Genomic DNA, 6267 nt, shown 5'->3' on the forward strand with positions numbered 1-6267 from the left:
CTAATCCAAATCAATAACTAAGTAACAGCAGCCTTTAACCCTTTGTGCCCGGGCATTGGTGACCTCTCTCATTGTTTTTTTTTTCGTTTATAAGCCAACAGCTACATTTTTAAGATGTTCTAAGTACCCCAACCTCCTGATAATAAAAATATCAACTTTGCAATAAACTTTTTTCCTTCTTGATTAGATACAATGTCTTTCAATATAGAAATTTCCTATCGAGTATCATTGAAATCAATTTGAGAAACACTGCAGACATTTTATGAGAAGGACAGGTATATAATTTAGCTTACTAATAAGAAGTCATGTATGTATATATTAGACAGAGAGAGAGAGACAGAGAGAGAGAGAGAGAGAGAGATAGACAGAGAGACAGAGAGAGAGACAGAGAGAGAGGACAAAGTGAAAGTGAGAAAAAGATAGATAAAAAAGGGAAATGAGATTGAGAAAAAAGAGAGTGTGTGACTGTGTGTGAGAGTGAGAAGACAGAGAGAATTAGAGATGGTGAGAAAGAATGAGAAAAATAGAGAGAAAGAGTGAATGAGAAATAGTGTGAGGGAGAAGGAAGGAGAAAGAGAGAAAGACAACCTGCAAGAAAGAGAGAAAGGTTGGTCTATAAATAACAATGAACTGCCAGCTTCAATACTTAGGTCACTACAGCGGTATAACATCACTGACCTATGTGCGCTAATGACTAGTAGTGTAGAATTCACCCGCAAGACCCGCAGTTTGATACATATCAAAATATGACTACTTCCTTTCAATATATCCCTAAAAACTCGCACTAACCTAAAAACTCGCACTAGATCCCTAAAAACTCGAACTATATCCCTAAAAACTCGAACTATATCCCTAAAAACTCGAACTATATCCCTAAAAACTCGAACTATATCACTAAAAACTCTCGATATATCTATGACTATATCTCTACATCCTATCACCCATGAAGAAAAAAAATCTAGAAAAAAAAAAAAACCAAAGGCTATAGCAATGAATGATTATTGCTCTCGGTTGCTTCCTTTTGTATCACTCCATCCAGATCGCGAGGAAGCTGAGGAAAATATATTTCATCCCAATTGTCATTTATTTTATCCCAGCATTATCAGTGAAGACGTTTGTAGATCTATTAACAGCTTGGTTCATATTTATTAAAGCAAATTTGTTATGCTCGTACCTTGCTTAGGGCGCTATTATCCAATCTGTCATGCTCATAGTTTGCTTAGGGCGCTATTGTCCAATCTGTCATGCTCATAGCTTGCTTAGGACGCTATTGTCCAATCTGTCATGCTCATAGCTTGCTTAGGACGCTATTGTCCAATTTCTTTGTTAGGCGATTGAGGGTCGGAGTAGGGGTTGTCAGGGAGAAGATTTCCTTGCTGCATATTGGCGCTCAGCAAACACAGAATGGGGATTCAAACTATAGCCTATTTGATAGGTAGCCAAGCGGCTATTTCCACTTAACCACCTATCCCAGATCACATCATTTTAATCTACTTCACATTTCTATAAACTTATTTCCCCTTTATAGATTTTAATTCGAGTCGGGCTCAAATTACTTGGTTATCATGGGGGACATTTTAATGTTAATCAAATTACTTGGTTATCATGGGGGACATTTTAATGTGAATCTACCAGCTAGACGACAGCGTTGCAATCAAGAACAATGAAAAATCAATGAATGCAACAGGGGCAATATTTTCAAGTTATGACTGGTTTACTACATCGTAAACAGGTGAGAACTGACGATCCACTCAGCTAACGAAGCTGTGATGGACGTTGATGGCTCGTTGTTCTTTGACAATCAAATAAAAATGTAATCAATGATCTACACACACACACACACACACACACACACACCAACAAGATACAAATAAAACCGTGTTTTAGTACAATGTAAACCGAGATGCTCGCGTTCTTTGGTCTAACCTGGCCGACATTTTTGAAAATGTCTGTCTTGGGCATTGAAAAATTGTTCAATAAGTCTATATATGGACAGAGCTGATGTAGGTTATAGTTGGGTCACTTGGAGTTACCAGGTCAACTGGGATCATATTAAGTACGAAAAAGACATTGGATGAAAATATTTTTTTTCTTTACAAAGCGTGACTCACTCCGTCAGTCTGGTACAAATCTTGTACACTTTTTTTTTCACCCAGTACACTTCTCGTATCAAATGGAAACTTGATACAATTATTCATTGTCGAAGACATCACATGAAACAATTTAAAAAAAAATTAGTTAATCAAATAGTGGCAATTAATTAGTTTTGTTTTATAGAAAAGGGAAATAAATCTTGCGGTATTGATAGATATGGCAGTAATTGAGCAGTTCTTTCTTTTATATAGCATTGTTGTTTTTTTAAAGCATTTTTAAAAAATTTTGCTTGTTAATTTTGTTTTCTATTTCCGTTCCTGACCTAGTGGGGAGACTGATGTAACTTTACAGGCTGTGGGGAGACTGATTTAACTTTACAGGCTGTGGGGAGACTGATTTAACTTTACAGGCTGTGGGGAGGCTGATGTAACTTTACAGGCTGTGGGGAGGGTGATGTAACTTTACAGGCTGTGGGGAGACTGATGTAACTTTACAGGCTGTGGGAAGACTGATGTAACTTTACAGGCTGTGGGGAGGCTGATGTAACTTTACAGGCTGTGGGGAGGGTGATGTAACTTTACAGGCTGTGTGGAGGGTGATGTAACTTTACAGGCTGTGGGGAGGGTGATGTAACTTTACAGGCTGTGGGGAGACTGATGTAACTTTACAGGCTGTGGGGAGGGTGATGTAACTTTACAGGCTGTGGGGAGACTGATGTAACTTTACAGGCTGTGGGGAGGGTGATGTAACTTTACAGGCTGTGGGGAGACTGATGTAACTTTACAGGCTGTGGGGAGACTGATGTAACTTTACAGGCTGTGGGGAGGCTGATGTAACGTTACAGGCTGTGGGGAGACTGATGTAACTTTACAGGCTGTGGGGAGACTGATGTAACTTTACAGGCTGTGGGGAGACTGATGTAACTTTACAGGCTGTGGGGAGGGTGATGTAACTTTACAGGCTGTGGGGAGGGTGATGTAACTTTACAGGCTGTGGGGAGGCTGATGTAACTTTACAGGCTGTCGGGAGACTGATGTAACTTTACAGGCTGTGGGGAGACTGATGTAACTTTACAGGCCGTAGGGAGACTGATGTAACTTTATAGGCTGTGGGGAGACTGATGTAACTTTACAGGCTGTGGGGAGACTGATGTAACTTTACAGGCTGTGGGGAGGCTGATGTAACTTTACAGGCTGTGTGGAGGGTGATGTAACTTTACAGGCTGTGGGGAGACTGATGTAACTTTACAGGCTGTGGGGAGACTGATGTAACTTTACAGGCTGTGGGGAGACTGATGTAACTTTACAGGCTATTTTTATTGCCAATGGTTGACGAGAATGTTTTGTTGCTGGTATAACCTACCTCAATTAATGGCAATGTCACACTTCTTTATCTACTTAGACTTTGGTCTTCCCCAGCATTCGGCGCTTAGGGCGGGCATCTCTCTCCACAGTGATCTGTTATACGCGACTTAGCTGATGCCTTCGGATTTTAGGTCTTCTAAGAAGGTGTGACGCCACGCCAGACGTCGACTGCTTTGTTTTTGTTATCCTCGTTTTGGCTTTCATGTTAAGACTTTGGTCAGTGTGCTTCAATTTGTCTGTCCCTCGAATGTCTAACGGCGTTCTTTGATCCTATCACTTAGGGGGCGAGCTCGGTATGTTATTCCTGGGTTCCTTTCTCTGGAGCAACGCTTAGCCTCTGTTGAACCTTAATGGATGGCTGCCACGTCTCGCTAACGTAAGTGGTCGTTGATGATGGTACTCAGGAGGTGGATCATGGTCTCCAGGCTGTTTAATTTGTTTGCCCAGTTAGGCAATAGCTTTTAAAAGATGCCTAGTGCTTTTCCAATACAGCACGCAACATTGTTAATAGTAACGCTGCTTAAATGGCTGTTTGTTTTTACAGTTTGTCTGGTAAAAAGTGTGAACATATTTTTTTCTCCCACTTCTCATTCTCGGATCAAGTTAAAACTTTGCACAATTATTTATTGAACCTGACAAGACACGAATCAATTAAAAAAATTGAAGGAATTAATTAATAAATTGTTGATGATTAATTATTTTGTTTGATTTCGAAATAAGGGGAATAAATGCTACTTAATGAGAGATGTGGACATGTATATAGATTTAGTCCCCTTTTAACGTTTTGGCACATTTTATTCTGTAACTTCACATTCTCGGATCAAGTTGAAATTTTCCTAATAATTCCTATTTGATAAGAAAACACGAATCAATCCAGAAATTAACCAATCAGTCAATCATTTAATAGTAATTGACTAATTTTGTTTTATATAGTAGAAAGGGAGCTAAGCCCTGTAATTTTCAGATAAATGGTTGCAATTAGAGTTACTATAAAATGACTATGCTTTTTTTTTTTTTTTTTTGCGGTCCCCGTAAAGGGAAAAGACGCTATTACTTTTGTGTGGTCTGTCTGACGGCTGTCCGTCCGTCCGTCCCGTTTATATCTCGTAAAATAGAAAAGATATTGAAAATCCGACATCATGATATTTTAGACCATTTAAAGTTCTGATGCAGCGGCTACTTTTTCTTTTCTGAAAGCGAAACATTTATTTTTAAAAATCAACTATGCAAGCATTTTTTTTTCATAAAATTACACCATTTCTTACAACTATTCACTATTAATAGTAACACACAATCACAACTATGTAGTAGAGGAGATGACTTTTTACCATATTTTAAACACATTTATGCAAACGGTTTTAGATTTACTGTCAAAATTTTTTTTTCTTACAAATGTATTGCGAAGTTAATAAGTTCTGTCATACTAACTATAACATTTACAAAAGAGTTTTTACTTTTTTTTTTTTTTTTTTTTTTTTTTTTTTTAAAAATCTAATATGCATATAAGTGGAACATAATTTAAACAACAATTAATAAGTAGTTTTTCATATTATCGCGTGAACTGCATTGACATCCACGAGATGGCAGACTCAACTTTTTTTTTGAATAAGATATTGACCCTTTACAAAACAATTAGATCAATTAGATAATCATTATATGACATCAGTTAGAACAGGTTGTGGCACTGTGTGCCTAAGGGTTAGCAGCACCTAATTTTTCCTCAAGGTTGTGCCCCAAAGGCTGGTATAGCCGCACCCGGGCTTTGCTGCTCTGCCTCATAGTGGCGCCCGGGTGGAAACGGTCGTGTGAGGGGACGACTAGCCCAAAGGGTAGCGAAACAAGGCTACCGTGGGAGTGTATAAGAGGGTGCGAGAGCATCTCCATTGTACTGTGCTGGGATGTAAAAAAGCTTCCGCAGCGATCTGTCAACGTCCAGGCCGTTACCGCACGGTTAGCCTGGTATAGTATACGAATACGACGAGGGTCCCAGTGGTGCGGCCTTTGGTCGCGTCTCTAGTTCTCGATTCCGGATTGCCAGTGTCCATTGGAAGTGAACGAAAAACAAACTCTAAGTTTAACCCCGAGTCTCATCCCCCAGTCGTACAGGACAGCGGGAAGGAGGAACTCGCTGTCCAATTCAGACTGGTGGAAGGGAACTTTTGTTCACTTTTGCTGGCCTTAGTGTTTCAAGTGCACGCACAACACTACTAGACAATTTCAGATTCAATAGCCGCAAGGCTGTAGGGGGCTTGAATTCAGAGTTTTCCTTTCCTAGGTGGGTTGCCAACCAAGGTTAACAAGCACCTCCAGCCAGAAATTAATTTGCTCGCCTTTCCCCTTTCTACTGTCAGTAATAACGGTTCCAACGGGCTCAATATCTGAAACTAACGTGAAGGCCAGGGGTTGTCAGATGCTAGTTGAGACGCATGCTATTGGAAAATTTTAGAGGTAATGGTGCGCTTAAAACCATGACCACTTTCGGTGATAACAACCTTGGGGAACCTAAAAGACAGATAATTATTATTAATTACACTCTGGTGCCTCTAATCTCTGGGAGAAACGAGGAAAAGAGAGGATATGTGTTAGAGAAATAGTTAAGTCAAGAATTGTGTGTGTGTGAGAGAGAGAGAGAGCAAAATGAAAGAAAGGGATACGTGTAAACACATATATATATATAGACCAGTGAAATGTTGTTGTTTTTTAATGATAATGAAAAAAAAATATCTTGATTGGTTCAATGATGAAAAAAAAATCGAATTAAAAACAGACCAACATTTTTTTTTTTTTGTCAATTTAAGATATCAAGTTC

The sequence above is a fragment of the Biomphalaria glabrata genome, chromosome 10, assembly GCF_947242115.1.
Source record: "Biomphalaria glabrata chromosome 10, xgBioGlab47.1, whole genome shotgun sequence".
Classification (NCBI taxonomy): domain Eukaryota; kingdom Metazoa; phylum Mollusca; class Gastropoda; family Planorbidae; genus Biomphalaria; species Biomphalaria glabrata.